The 16,027-nt window shown below is 39.2% G+C and overlaps 1 protein-coding gene across 2 annotated transcripts in view; it reads left to right on the forward strand.

The window, feature by feature from the left end:
- The window catches only part of LOC131145080 (uncharacterized), a 44,238-nt gene that overhangs the window by 16,998 nt on the left and 11,213 nt on the right, over positions 1 to 16,027 (forward strand). The window contains exon 9 of one of the 2 annotated variants that reach the window (XM_058094149.1): positions 7,537 to 7,770. The exons of the other annotated variant lie outside the window; for it this stretch is intronic. The gene's annotated coding sequence lies outside the window, so the exon portion shown is untranslated. Of the gene's footprint in view, positions 1 to 7,536; positions 7,771 to 16,027 lie in introns of those variants that run through there. 2 annotated transcript variants of the gene reach the window in all.

Raw genomic sequence — 16,027 nt, forward strand, 5'->3', positions numbered from 1 at the left:
TCCAGGGACAGCACCGATATCTAAGGTTCCTTACCGTATGGCTCCAGTTGAATTGGGAAAATTAAAGGATCAGTTGCAAGACTTGTTGGATAAGGGGTTTATACGTCCTAGTGTATCGCTGTGTGAAGCTCCAGTGTTATTTGTAAAGAAGAAAGATGGGTTTATGAGGATGTATATTAATTATAGGGAGATAAATATGGTAACTATTAAGAGCATATATATCCTCTACCCTGTATAGATGATTTGTTTGATTAGCTCCAGGGTATACGAGTGTATTCCAAGATTGACGTCAAATCAGGCTATCATCAGGTGAAGGTAAAAGCAGAGGACGTCTCGAATACAGCCTTCAGGACTAGGTATAAGCACTATGAATTTCTCGTTATGCCATTTGGTTTGACGAATGTCCCAGTTGTGTTCATGGACTTGATGAATAGAGTCTTTCACTAGTATTTAAACTAGTTTGTTGTGCTTTTTATTAATGTTATACTGGTTTACTCGGGGAGTTTTGAGGATCATGAGGTGCACTTGAGACAGGTACTATAGACGTTCAGGAAGATGAAGTTGTATGTCAAGTTTAGTAAATGTGAATCTTGGTTAGAGAAAGTGTCGTTTTTGGGTCACGTGATCTCAGGAGATGGTATTTCTGTGGATCCCAGTAAAATTGATGTGGTGGTGAATTGGGTCAGGCCGAAGAACGTTCAAGAAATCAGAAGTTTCTTGGGACTGATAGGTTATTCCTATCGATTTATTGAGGGGCTTTCGCCTTATCAGGGCCTCTCATGCGTTTGACTAGGAAAATTGCCAAATTTGCATGGGATGATAAAGTAGCGGCTCATCACTGCACTAGTACTGACGATTCCATCAAGAGTCGATGGTTATGTAATTTACAGTGACGTGTCTTTGAAAAGGCTCAGCTATATATTGATGCAACATGGTAGGGTGATAGCGTATGCTTCCAAGCAGTTGAAAGAGTATGAAAAGAACTACCCTACTCATGATCTGGAATTGACTGTAGTAGTACATGCACTAAAGATTTGGAGGCATTACTTGTATGGTGAGAGATGTGAAATATTTTCCGACCATAAAAGTTTAAAGTACTTTTTCATGCAAAAAGAGTTGAATATGCGACAAAGGAGATGGTTAGAACTTATCAAGGATTACGATTGCACCATTAGCTACCATTTAGGTAAAGCAAATGTGGTAGCTGATGCATTGAGCCGTAAATCAGAAAGTACAGTGCAGTTAGAAGTAGTAATTCAGCACCCAATTCAGATGGACTTGGAAAGGCTCGACATGAAGTTAGTGGAGAATGATCCTCAAGAATTTATTGCCAGTCTGGTTGTGCAGCTTACGTTATATGAAAAGATTAAAGCCACTCAAGAAAATGACCCAGAATTGGCAGAGATGATAGTTAGAGTACAGGATGGTCAGAGAGAGGAGTTCAGCATTTCTGATGACGGGGCTTTGAGGTTCCATACCAGGTTGTGTGTGTCTGCAGATGATGATATCAGGAGAACGATTCTAGAGGAGGCTCACAGATCTTTATATATGGTTCATCCTGGTAGTACTAAAATGTACAAGGATCTGCGAGAGTATTTTTGGTGGAGTGGCATGAAGAGAGAGATTGCCAAATTTGTGCAGCAGTGCTTGACATGTCAGCAGGTTAAGGCTGAGCACCAGAGGCTGGCAGGGCAGTTGCAACCACTCTACATCCCTAAGTGGAAATGAGACAACATATCCATGTATTTTGTTATTAGGCTATCGCCGGCGCCACATGGTTAGAATTCCATCCAGGTAGTTGTTGATCGGCTGATGAAAACAACTTACTTTCTACTTATTAAAGTTAGTTACCCTATGAATAGATTGACAGAGATTTTCATTCAGGAGATTGTTCGACCCCATGGAGTGCCGGTATCTATAGTCTTAGGCCGCGATCCACGCTTCACATCACGGTTCTGGAAGAGCTTGTAAGAGGCTTTGGGGTCATAGTTAGTATTCAGCACCGCTTTCCATCCTCAGACAGATGGTCAGACAGAGAGAACGATCCAGGTACTTGAAAATATGTTGCGAGCGTGTGTATTGGATTTTGAGGGTAGCTGGACCCAGTATTTGCCACTAGTGGAGTTTGCCTACAATAACAACTATCAGGCTAGCATAGGTATGACACTTATGAAACACTTTATGGTAGGAGGTGTCGTTCTCTTTTATGCTGAGATGAGTTAGCAGAAAGGCGAGTTTTGGAGCCAGAAATAGTGCAGCAGGCGTATGATAAAGTCCAACTTATTCGAGATACAATTAGTGCAGCATAGAGTCGGGGGAAAAGTTATGCAGATACTCGCTGTCGAGAATTGAAATTTGAAGTGGGTGACCATGTATTTTTGAAAATAGCACCACTGAAGGGAGTTATGAGGTTTGGGAAGAAAGGTAAGTTGAGCCCTAGGTTTATTGGCCCATTTGAGATACTTAAGAAGATTGGGTCAGTGGCCTATCGGCTAACTTTACCACCAGCTCTATTCATAATACATGGCATATTTCATATTTCTATGTTAAAAAAATACGTCCCAGATCCTTCCTATATTATCAGTTACGCAGAATTAGAATTCAGTGATGCTCTATCATATGAGGAAGCTCTAGTGCAAATCTTAGATAGAAAAAAACAGTAATTGCGTAGTAAGAAGATACCACTAGTAAAAGTCCTGTGAATGAATCATGTGGTAGAAGAAGTTTTTTGGGAGTTTGAAGATGAAATTAGACAGAAATACCCACACCTGTTTTGTAGGATACAACAGTGATTTGTAAGTTAAATTAATGATAATTTTCTTTTGTTTAGTATAGTGTAATGAAGGTGTAACTGTAATATAGAGTATCGGATAGGTAGAGTTTTTTTTTTTTTAGTTTTTGGGAGAATTTTTCTTTTATAAGTATAGTTGTAATCTCCCATAACTCAGAATGTAACCACGGTATTTCCTCTGCCACAAGTGAGGGTAAATAATAAAATGAGTAGACGGTTTTCTTCAAAGGATGGTGAATCATATGGATAGTATATTTCGAGGATAAAATTTTTATAAAGAAGGGAGAATGTAACAACCCAAATAATTATGATATTTAAATAATATAGAGAAAGGAGATAAAAGAAAGTGTAAATGAAATTCAATAGGGGTCTCGTCAACGAAGTGACTTATTAGGCTCATCGACGGGGGCGTCTTTCATCGACGAGAAAATATCGAGAGACTATTTTTCAGTCCTGAATTTCGTTGACGAAGAATAAGCATCGTCGACGAACTTCCTTTGTGACCTCGTCGACGAGGTCACGTGTCTCTTTGACGAAGGCCAGTGTATAAATAACTCTAACTCGATTTTTGTAACAAAAATTTCACATAGAAACCCTCTCTCTCTCTCTCTCTCTCTCTCTCTCTCTCCTCTTCATACTTACCCGTTTCTCTCTAAGTTTCTGGGCCGGATTCTTGCTGGATCAATGATCTGAATTCGCCATGACACTCCTGGAAAAGTTCTCTTCAAGTCAGCTAGAGTGGATCGTTGGTGGGATTAACTTGAATTCCATCCCAAGTTCAGGGTAAGAATTTATTCAGAATTTGGCTTACTTACAGTTATAGAAAATATAGTCGTAAAAAAAAAACTGAAATTTTGTTCTGGGGGATGTTATTTTTAGGGTATTGATCAGGAAACCCTGCGAGTGTATGACCAGTCATATTAGGGGCTTTCCAGTAATCAGGTAAGGGGAATATGCTATGCTAGTGAATCAGTTATTTTTACCAGAAAAATATAGTATTTGTTTATGGGTCTTCTAGAGCAGGAATTATACAATTTTATTGATTATGGTTAATGAGTATTATTTACTTGTGTGGCATGAGAAATAATGGTATAGTACAATGTTCTACGCAATCTTTACAAAATTACGAGTATATAGATTTATAAAATTATTTTTTAGAGAATAAACAATTTTAAATTACAGAATTACAACTATTCAGATATACAATTTTATACAGATATTCAGTTTATACAAATATACTATTTTATTCAAAAATACAGTCTCTATAGTTTCACGATTTACAGTATATACAGACAGGAAGATGTTTTACAGTTTTCATAATACCATAATTATACAGTTTTACAGAACCATGATATACAGATCATAGAATCATGACATACAGAAATACAGTTGATACAGAAATACAGTTTATTACATCGTCATGGTTATTACAGTTGATACAAAATCATGGTAAAACGGATAGATTTTATATAGAAATGTATTATATAGTATCAGACTTTGATGGACCATTACTGATCAGTTTACAGAGCACGGTACCGTAGCTATTTACAGTTCAGAGTGCAACCACATAACTCAGATAGTATGTGGATTTATAGTAGTCGATCGTGCCTATATTATGGACAGGCTCCCCGTCAATTAGGGTTGAGGAGGCTGATCTGACTTTCAGAGTATAGTGATTTATCCTGATAGGCCAGCTAGTGATAAGTCTCGCCTACGGGCCACACAACCCTGTCATTAGGGGTTAAATCATGACATACAACCATCCAAGGAATTTTTATTAATTATTATATGTATAATAAGGTTTATAGAAACAATGGATGTACTTATGAATATTGGAAGTATTATGAATAAAAAAAATTCTAGAAATAGTCATGTTACGTATCACATATATGAACTAAGCAGTACGCTATTTTCACATATTTTCTCAGATTCAGTTATCTACAGTATATCGAAATCGATTTTTTCGAATATGTAACTCATTTGTCACACACTAGCAATAGCATATTTCTTCTTACTGAGCGTTGTCTCATCCCAGTGATTTACCATTTTTCAGGTGAACTAGTTAGGCGAGCAGATTAGGTTTGCAGATATAGGGGGCTACTGTACTGTATAGCCCTAGTTTCACTTGAGGGTATTTTTGGAAATAATTGTGTGTGTGTATTTTGGGGAATCCTCTGACACTTTGGTATTATATATGTGTGTGTGTGTGTGTGGTTATGGTTTTATGAATTTAGCTTTTCGCTACTTAGGTTATTGTTGTGTCTCAGATTCCATGGGTCCTATCTGGACCTTGATAATAGTTTGATTTATATTAAAGGGTATTAGAGCAGTGAAATTTCACAGTACATATATATTCACTTGAAAAAAAACAAAAAATATATGGTAATAAAATCAGGTTGTTACACAGGTAATGGGATAAACTAATTCAGTTATTTTATGAAAATATATTTACTATTTTATAGCATTTTATTTTAGGTAAATATGTATACTCTAGGATTATGTTGGATATAATGCTGTTGATCAAAAATATGGTTTTCATGTATAATATCAGAAATATGATTTTAGAACATATTTTATGTTCTGAATATTTACTTTTTTTGTGTGGCATGAGTAACCTTTATCGTGGAAATTATGATGATGAAATAAGTTTACAAAATAAGTATGTTATTACCGCTTTCAGGGAAATAATAAAATGATATATGGATTTTTCAAACTAAGGGTTTATATGATATGCCGGCGTAAGGGCCGATGTTTTATATGAAATACCAGCATAAGGGCCGAGGGTTTTTATGATATGCTATACCAGCGTAAGGGCCGTGATTTACAAGATACAAAATGTTGGCGTAAGGGCCGTGAATTTTATATAATATGTTATGCAAAGTTTTATGAAAATAATAACATGACAAATATTATTATGAAATAGTCATGTATCGTTATTTGGAAATATATTATATGTTATTGGAACCTGGTTGGCTTGCTTTAGGTTTTAACAAAGCACTGTACCGTAGCTATATGATTACGATCATGTATACGTTAGTGCTACCGCTTGCTGTAAGGGGTAATGGGAGATCGACAGTCGATGTGGTTATATTATAGTGTAGGCGTCCCTTTAGTATCCAGATCAAGAGGGGCAGACCCATCATACTTACAGACTTTTGTTGATCTAGCGTGGTCGGCCAACCATTGCTAGGTCCTGCCTTCGGGCCGTACAACCCAGTTAAGTGGGGGTAAGACATGACACTAACTAACTATTCATCTAGGGTATTTTTCATGTATAGTTATATGAGATGATTTATATGTATAGACATTCAGTATGTTATACCATGTTATGATAAATTATATTTCCCGGATATGATATAGACAGGTTTATCAAGTATAATTTATGTACTGTTATATGTATAATACAAAAATACTCATATTGCCACACACTGATATTAGTTTATTTCTTTTATAGAGAGGTTGTTAGCCTTACAAGGTTTAAAATCTTGTTATCTTGTTTTGATACTAACAAACAAGTGAAATTTAATATATTTGTGTGAGTAATGAAATTTCAGGACTCATACATGAGAAAGCAAGGTCGAAGTTGTAGTGACCCGAAAAATAATAGTGTTTTTAATAATAAGAGGGAGAGAAAATAGAAACATAAACAGAAGGAGGTCGTAGACTTCATTGACGAATGCTCCGCGTTCGTCGACGACATTGTAATTTGGAGAAAATATTAAATAATCATAATTTCAGAAAATTTTCAGGCTTCGTCGATGAACACAGGGTCTCATCGACGAAAGTCTTCAGAATTTCGTCGACGAACACAGGGCTCTGTCGACGAGAAAATACCGAGAGATGGTTCGGGGTGCTCTGAATTTCGTCGGCGAACACGGGGTCTCGTCGACGAATTTTGTGAAGGGCTCATCGACGAAGTGACGTGGCTCGTCGACGAACCTGGCCCTATAAAAGGGGGGAAACCGAGATATTTCTCATTTTCTCTTGCTGCTCTCTCTCTCCTCTCTCTCTCTCCTACCACTCTCTCCCTTCTCTCTTCATTTTCGACCCTACCAGTCGCCGGATCAACGATTTGAAGCTACCACAACGCTCCTGGCGGAGTTCTTTATGCTTTTACAGGAGCGGATCATCGGGAAATCAGAGTTGGAAATCATCCCAAATTCAGGGTAAACCCTTTTAGCCATTTTTTGGCCTCATGGCAGTTATAGGAAATGATGTAGGTAGAAAAATATTGATGTTTAGTTTTGCCATATGTTGGTTTCAGGGTGTTTTGTAGGAGGTCCTGCGGGTATTAGGTTAGAGTACAGTAGGGGTTTTTCGAAGTTAAGGTAAGGGAAATATGCTATGTTAGGAAAGTTCTAAATATTATGTAGTTTATTTATTTACGAAAATTATGTATTTTAGTATAGTGTGGCTTATGATTATGTATATGGTATGGGGATATGTTTATGAATTTAGTTTCATGATTTTACGAATTTCAGTATTATGAATATACGCATTTTGGTACCATGACTATACGAATTTCAATACCATGATTTTACGATATTTCAGTACCATGATCTTATAAATTTCAGTACCATGATAACACGAATTCCAGTATTATGAATATGCAGTTCCATGTTATGATTATTCAGATTTCAGTACGTTATGCAGTATCATGGTTATTTCAGTACTTTAGAATCATGGTAAATTAGATAGACATGTATATAGAAATATATTATACTCAGACCCTGTTGGTCTTGCAGCTACAGAGCACAGTACCGTTGCTACAGATGTTATGTTACTATATGAGTGCAACCACCTATCCAGATATACGTGGTACGGTTGACCACCTAGGCCCTTGAAGAGGTTAGGCTCCCCATCCTGATATAGGTTGAGGTGGGCAGGTTGACTGATGGAGTTCAGTGATTTATTCCTGGTTGGCCAGTCAGGGTAAATCCAGCCTACGGGCCGCACAACCTCGTCATGAGGGGCATGTCATGACACAGATAGCCATAGGGAACAATTTCAGTTACTATTACTTACGTATTGATTTACAGAAACAGGGATCCTACTATATACACTAGAAGTATTTTGAATTATAACCATAATACTGATATGTTAAGCAATAGGGAAAAGGGGTGGTGTGTTTTATTATTTGTACTGTACTTTTGTACTCAGTTATTCATGTTTGTATGAAACAGATTTCATGATATGTAGTAGCTCATTTTCCACACACTAGTAATAACATATTTTCTCTTACTGAGCGTTGGCTCATCCCAGTGTTGATATATTTTTTAGGTGATCGAGGTAGGCGAGCAGATCAGGCTCGCAAATAGAAGGGCTTCAGTAGTGCCCTGACAAAGAGTGAGTATCATTTGTTGGGAGCATTTTTGTATTACCCTAGCTAGTTGAGGGCAATTTTTGGGGATAGAGTTATGTTGTATATTTTGCAAAACATTTCAGAACTCTGGTATTGTATGTAATGGTTTAGGTTTTGTTTATATGATTATGCTTCTCGCTGCTTAGGATAATGTTATGGTATCAGAGTATGATAATTATTATAGTGAAAAAAAAAATCAGTTAATTAAGCAGGTTGTTACAGTTTGGTATCAGAGCCTAGGTTTGCTAGGTTCTGTAGACTTTAGAGTGCAGCAGAAGCAATACCAGAGTATAGGAAAAAGGAATTGAGGTTTGTTTTGTATTTGGGTACAAGATTTCCATAGTGGTTTCTGTGCTTTTCCTGGGGTGACGATTTCTGGAAAATCATAGTAAACTATTGTCGGGTCGTGTGTCTAGGTGATAGAACTAAATATTGGGTAGAGATAGGGAAGCTAATTAATTGTGAGTTGGTATAGGATAGGTCCTTATAGGGGATAAGATGCTTAAGTGTGTTTCTTGTTTTCAGGATGGATCTAGGGATGGAGCAGGTCCTTCCAGCATGGGTGGAGGAGACTCAGATGCTGTATTGCGCAGTGTCACTCAGCAGGTGATGGCTGAGATGGCTAGGAGTTCTAAGGAGTGTGGCTGTTGGATAGAGCAGTTTACACGTATGAAACCCCCATCCTTTGCTGGAGGAGATGACCCGATTGTACCTGAGAATTGGGTCCAGGATATTGAGGAGACATTGACAGTGCTTCCATGTACGGACGAGCAGAAGGTAGCATTCGCCACATTTAAGTTGACAGGAGAGGCGAAGCATTGGTGGAGAGCAGTGCGTCTGATAGAGGAGTAGAGTCCGGTCCCAGTTCCAGTGACGTGGGACCGATTCAAGGATATGTTCTTCAAGCGGTATTTCCTTGCTATCATTTGGAGTGTGAAAGCTGCAGAGTTTTTGCATTTAGTACAGGGGTAGATGACTGTATCTCAGTACGCGACTCGGTTTGTCGAGTTGTCGCGTTTTGCTTCGTATTTAGCACCAGATGAAGAAAAGAAGGCGAGGAAGTTTGAAGAGGGATTGAGGCAGAATCTGTTTGAGCAGGTGATAGGTTTCAGGGCTCAGACATTCAAAGATGTTGTAGACAGAGCTGCGATTATTAAGAGTGACATTCAGAGAGGTGTGGCAGCTCAGAGTCAGAGGAAGAGGCCTGAACCTCAGGGTTTCCAGGCTGGCACTAGTAGGAGTCCATGGAGAGGTGGTCGTGATAGGGGTGACCAGAGGCTGATTGCGGGACCTTGTGAGAACCAAGGTGCGCAGACTTACCCAGTTTGTCAGACATGTGGGAGACATCATTTGGGAGAGTGCCGGGCAGGTAGAGGCATATGTTATCGTTGTGGGAGACTAGGTCACATGATGCGTGATTGTCCGGGTCAGCAGGACTAGGTCCCAACACCCAAGCCTTATCAGGGAGGACACCGGGCAGCTAGGGGAGGACATCAGGTGTCTCGGGGTGGCCAGTAGAGGAATGTAGTTCCAGCGCGAGTTTATGCCCTGACCCCAGGTGATGCAGAGGCTGCTACGGATGTGGTGATAGGTATATTTACCATTTTTATCATACCCAGTTATTGTTCTTTTTGACTCAGGTGCTACTCATTCTTTCATTTCTGCATATTATGTTAAATTATCTAAGAGTGAGACCCAGTCATTAGATATAGTACTGTCGGTAGCTACACCGTCAGGGTCAGAGATCAGATGTCAGAGGGTACTTAAAGGCTATCCGATAGAGATTCAGGGAAAAGTATTACCAGCAGATCTTATTGTACTTGATATGTGTGTGTTTGATATAATACTGAGTATAGATTGGTTGGCTGCCAATCATGCTAGCATTGATTGCTTCTAAAAAGAAGTAATTTTCGGACCTCTTGGAGAGCAGGAATTCAGATTCGTTGGTTCACGGGTACGTGCTCCAACACAGCTGGTGTCTGCCGTGCAGGTGAGCAGATTACTTCGGGACGGAGGTCAGGGGTTTATAGCTTTTGTGAAAGAAGCATTTGAAAATGAATTGAAGATTGACAGCACTTCAGTGGTGCGAGAGTTTCTAGATGTTTTTCCAGAGGAGCTACCAGGGTTACCTCCTGTGCGCGAGGTAGATTTCCTTATAGATTTACTTCAGGGTACGGCACCGATCTCTAAGGTTCCGTATCGTATGGCTCCAACTGAGTTGGGAGAATTAAAGGAGCAGTTGTAGGATTTGTTGAATAAAGGGTTTATACGACCCAGTGTATCACCATGGGGAGCTCCAGTGTTGTTCCTAAAGAAGAAAGACGGGTCCATGAGGATGTGCATTGATTACAGGGAGATAAAGAAAGTTACTATCAAAAATAAATATCCTCTACCCCGTATAGACAATTTGTTTGATCAGCTTCAGGGGACTAGGGTATGTTCCAAGATTGACCTCAGATCCGGGTATCATCAAGTGAGAGTAAAAGCGGAGGATGTCGCGAAGACAGCCTTCAGGACCAGGTATGGACACTACGAGTTCCTCATTATGCCGTTTGGGCTGACGAATGCCCCGGCTGTGTTCATGGACTTGATGAACAGAGTTTTTCACCAGTATCTAGATCAGTTTGTAGTAGTCTTCATTGATGATATAATGGTGTACTCGAGGAGTTTTGAGGAGCATGAGTTGTATTTGAGGCAGGTGTTGCAGACTCTCAGGGAGGAGAAGCTTTATGCTAAATTTAGCAAGTATGAATTCTGGCTAGAAAAGGTGGCATTTTTAGGTCACGTGATCTCAGGGGATGGTATTGCAGTGGATCCCAGCAAGATTGACGCAGTGGTAAATTGGGCTAGGCCGAGAAATGTGTAGGAAATCAGGAGTTTCTTAAGACTGGCAGGTTATTATCTTCGTTTTGTTGAGGGTTTTTCAGCCTTGTTAGGTCCTTTTACACGGTTGACTAGGAAAAATGCCAGGTTTGTGTGGGATGAAGAGTGCGAGCAAAGCTTTCAGGAATTAAAGCAGCGGCTCGTCACTGCACCAGTTTTTACGATTCCATCTGGTGGCGATGGTTATGTTATTTACAGTGACGCGTCCTTGAAAGGGCTTGGTTGTGTGCTGATGCAGCATGGTTGGGTGGTGGCATATGCGTCCAGGTAGTTGAAAGAATATGAGAAGAACTACCCTACCCATGATTTAGAATTGGCTGCGATGGTACATGCATTGAAGATCTGGAGACATTACCTTTATGGTGAAATGTGCAAGATATTTTCTAATCATAAAAGCCTAAAATATATCTTTACGCAGAAAGAGCTGAACATGTGGCAGAGGAGGTGGTTAGAACTCATCAAGGATTATGACTGCGCCATCAGTTATCACCCGGATAAAGCAAATGTGGTAGCTGATGCACTGAGCCGTAAATCAGGAGACACAGCACAGTTAGCAGCAGTAGTTCAGCATCAGATTCAGATGGACTTGGAAAGACTCAGTTTGGAGCTAGTGGAGGATGATCCTCAGGCACTTATGGCCAGTTTGGTTGTACAACCCACGTTGTATGAGAAGATTAAAGCTGCTCAGAGAGATGATCCAAAGTTAGTGGAGGTGATAGTCAAAGTTCAGGATGGTCAAGGGGAGGAGTTTAGTATTTTTGATGATGGAGCTCTGAGATTCCGCACTAGATTATGTATGCCTGCAGATGACAGTATAAGGAGGACGATTTTAGAGGAGGCACATAGGTCCCTATACACTGTTCATCCTGGCAGTACGAAAATGTATAGGAATTTGCGAGATTCTTTCTGGTGGAGTGGCATAAAGAGGGAGATAGCATAGTTTGTGCAGCAGTGTTTGACATGCCAGCAGGTTATGGCTGAGCACCAAAGGCCAGCTGGTCAGTTATAGCCACTTTACATTCCCAAGTGGAAGTGGGACCACATATCTATGGATTTTATTACTGGGCTGTTGCCAGCGTTGCATAATCAGAATGCCATATGGGTGATAGTTGATAAATTGACAAAGACAGTGCATTTTCTGCCTATTAAGGTCAGCTACCCTATGAGTAGGTTAGCAGAGATATACATACAGGAGATTGTTCGATCCCATGGAGTGCCAGTATCCATAGTCTCAAATTGTGATCCACGTTTTACGTCATGGTTCTGGAGGAGTTTGTAGGAGGCACTAGGGACTCAGTTAGCATTTAGCACAACTTTTCACCCTTAGACCGATGGTCAGATAGAGAAAACCATCCAGGTATTAGAGGATATGCTTCGTGCTTGCTTACTAGACTTTGGTGGTAGCTGGAGTCAGTTTTTGCCGTTAGTTGAATTTGTTTATAATAACAATTATCAGGCAAGCATCGGCATGGTACCCTACGAGGCATTGTATGGTAGGAGATGTAGATCTCCTCTTTTCTGGGATAAGGTAGGCGAAAGGTGAGTTTTGGGTCCAGAGATAATTCAGCAGGCAGGTGATAAAGTCTGATTTATTCGTTACAGGATCAGTAGAAAAGTTATGCAGATACTCGCAGCCGGGAACTGAAATTTGGAGTAGGTGATCTTGTTTTTCGGAGAATAGCTCCTCTGAAAGGAGTTATGAGGTTTGAAAAGAAGGGAAGTTGAGCCTTAGATATATTGGCCCTTTTGAGATACTTGAGAGAATTGGGTCAGTTGCCTACAGGCTAGCTTTGCCGCCAGCTTTGGCTCGTATTCATGACTTGTTTCATGTTGCTATGTTACGAAAATACGTCCTAGACCCATCTCACATCATTAGCTATGCAGAGATAGAGCTTAAGGATTCATTGGCATACGAAGAAGTACCAGTACAGATCTTGGACAGGAAGGTTTAGACTTTACGTACTAAAGAGATACAGTTAGTTAAAGTTTTGTGGAGGAATCACGGCATAGAGGAAGCTTCTTGGGAGCTTGAGGAGCAGATTAGACAGAGATACCCACAATTGTTCTTAGAGGTATAGAAATACTCAGGTAAAGTATAATGGTTATATAAATTTTCTTTTGCAGGTACGTGTATTAATTATGGTTAGTAGATAGTATTTTGTTTTGGGAGAGATTTTCTTTTATGATTGTATTCTCCCAGAACCACCCATGTAACCACGGTATTCCTCCGCCATAAGTGAGGGCAGGTAATAAAATAAGTAGACCCTTTTCTTTATTGGAAGATGGAGAATATAGATAAAGATTCAGATAATAAATTTTGAGGATGAAATTTTATAAGGAGGAGAGAATGTAGTGACCCGAAGAATAATAGCGTTTTTAATAATAAGAGGGAGAGAAAATAGAAATAGAAGCAGAAGGATTTTGCCAGGCTTCGTCCACGAACACAGGGTCTCATCGACGAAGGTCTTTAGAATTTCATCAACAAACACAGGGCTTCGTCGATGAGAAAATACCGAGAGACGGTTCGGGGTGCTTTGAATTTTGTCGATGAACACAGGGTCTCGTCGACGAATTTTGTGAAGGGCTCGTTGACCAACCTAGCCCTATAAAAGGCAGGAAACCGAGATATTTCTCATTTTCTCTCGTTGCTCTCTCTCCTCTCTATCTCCTACGACTCTCTCTCCCTTCTCTCTTCATTTCTGGCCCCACCAGTCGCCGGATCGACGATCCAAAGCTACCATGACGCTTCTGGCGGAGTTCTCTACGCTTCTTTGTATTCGTAGCGCAAGGTAAAAGAAGAGGTAAGTAAATTTGATTATGTTAGTTTTTTTTATTATTTAAAATTCATACCCAAGTTTATTTTATAAGTAAATTTCAATTATGTTAGCTAGTTTCACAAAATTTCTATGAGTTTATTTTTATGGATATTTAATTATACCAGTTCTATCTTTAATATACTTGCATCTATTTTTTGGTTAAGAAATGTTCTAATCTCCTCGAGTAAATTTTCAGCATTTCTTTCTATTAAAAAAATTATATATATTTTTAACACAAAAATTGTGTGGCATGAGTTTATTTTTACGTTACATTTTTCATGAAAATATGAGTAAAGATGAGATTTTCATGAGATTATTTTAAATTGCATAAATTATAATAAGATGATTTTGAAACCCCTTATGGCAAAGTAAGTTTAAAGTTACAGATGCTCGGTACCGCAGTTTAAAGTTTAAACGGATCAGAGTGCACCCACACTGTTTACAGAGTGGTTATTTATGTTAGTGGATTTCTCCTTAATGCACACCTGGTTCCGGACAAGGACTTAATAAGGAAAATCTCACTTAATGTTTACGTACGTTGATTTAGTTTGGTCGGCCAGTCAGCTAAGTCCAGTCTTCGGACCACACAATCCAGTCATGGGGGTAAACATGACTTACGACAAACAGGCCTAAGGGTGATTGTTTCAATATATGTTTATACATATTTAATTACGTGTACAAAGTTATTGATGATTTGAAGGAAAAGTGTAAATTTACATGAAAATGATCATTAAATATTTTTACAGTTTTAAAGTTAAAAGTTTAATTTAACAGTTATAATATATGATTATAAATTTTTACTTTTGTAATTGATGACAAAAGTTTTATGCAGAAATTTTTAAATTTATATTTATTCTAGAAGAATTTTTGAAGTTATAGTATTAACTATTGTTTTACGAAATTTTTAAAAAGCTCATTTTGTCCATATACTAATAATAATTTTATTCACTTATTGAGTGTCGTCTAACTTCAATCATATTTTTATTTCAGACAATTCTGAAAGGCATGTCGGAAATCAGGCTTAGTAAGCATGTGGGTGGGGATAGAAAAATAAAGATTGATTAGAAATATTAGTATGATGCCAGATATTTATACTTGTGTAATTTTTATTCTTTTGAAATAAATGATTGTAATATGGATAATTAGCGCTCTGGTTTAATAATAATTGAGTTTGTTTACTTCTGCTGTAAATCAATAGTAAAAGGTAAATATCCCAGACCCTTCGGGGTTGGGGTATTACATGGGCTCTCATCCAGCTTTGCTGAACTGGTTCGCATGTCGAGTTGCTTTTTTTATGGGCTAATGATGCAAGGGTTCGGTTGGTCCGAGCCGATATTTTCTGAGTCGATGTTCAGGGGATTCGGCTAAGATGTTCTTACCGGGCCATTCTTCGCAGTAACTCCTACCAAGCCTTTCTCTGCCGAGTTGTGTTCTTGGGTGTTTATTGCCGAGTTGCTTTTGCCGAACTGTTTTGGCCAAGTTGCCCTTAGTAGCATTTCTTGTCGAGCTGTTTTTGCCAAGCTTCTCTTTGTGGTATTTTTTACCGAGCCATTTGTGCTGAGCTACTCGTCGTGGCATTTCTTGTCGAGCTATTTTGGCCAAGCTGCCCTTAGTGGCATTTCTTGTCGAACCATTTCTACCGAGTTGTTTGTGCCGAGCTACTTATCGTGGCATTTCTTGCTGAGCTGTCCTTAATGGCATTTCTTTTCGAACCATTTCTATCAAGCTGCTCTTTGCAGTATGTCTTACCGGGCTATTTCTGCTGAGCTACTCTTTGTGGCATTTTTGGCTGAGCTGCTCTTCGTGGCATTTTTTTGCCGAGCTATTTCTACTGAGCTGTCCTTCACAAAATTTCTTGCTAAGCTGTTTTGGCCGAGCTACTCTTACTAGCATTTTTTGCCGAGCTATGTTTGCTGAGATGCTCTTCGTGGCATTTTGTTGATGTACTTTGCGGCCTCACGGGCTGCGCTTGTCAATTTAGTCTTCCTTGCCTATTTGAGTGGTGATCATTTGTCTTTGCGTTCTTCTGGCCTCGCAAGCGTTGCTTGTTAGTTGGGTCCTATTTGCCTAATGAGTTGTGCTCATTTATTGGGCTGTTGCGTGGCCTCACGAGCTGTGCTCGTTAGTTAGGCCTTGTTCTGCCTAATGACTAGTGTTCATTTATTGGGCTATTGT

Source organism: Malania oleifera, chromosome 12 (assembly GCF_029873635.1).
Source record: "Malania oleifera isolate guangnan ecotype guangnan chromosome 12, ASM2987363v1, whole genome shotgun sequence".
NCBI classification, from domain to species: Eukaryota; Viridiplantae; Streptophyta; class Magnoliopsida; order Santalales; family Ximeniaceae; genus Malania; species Malania oleifera.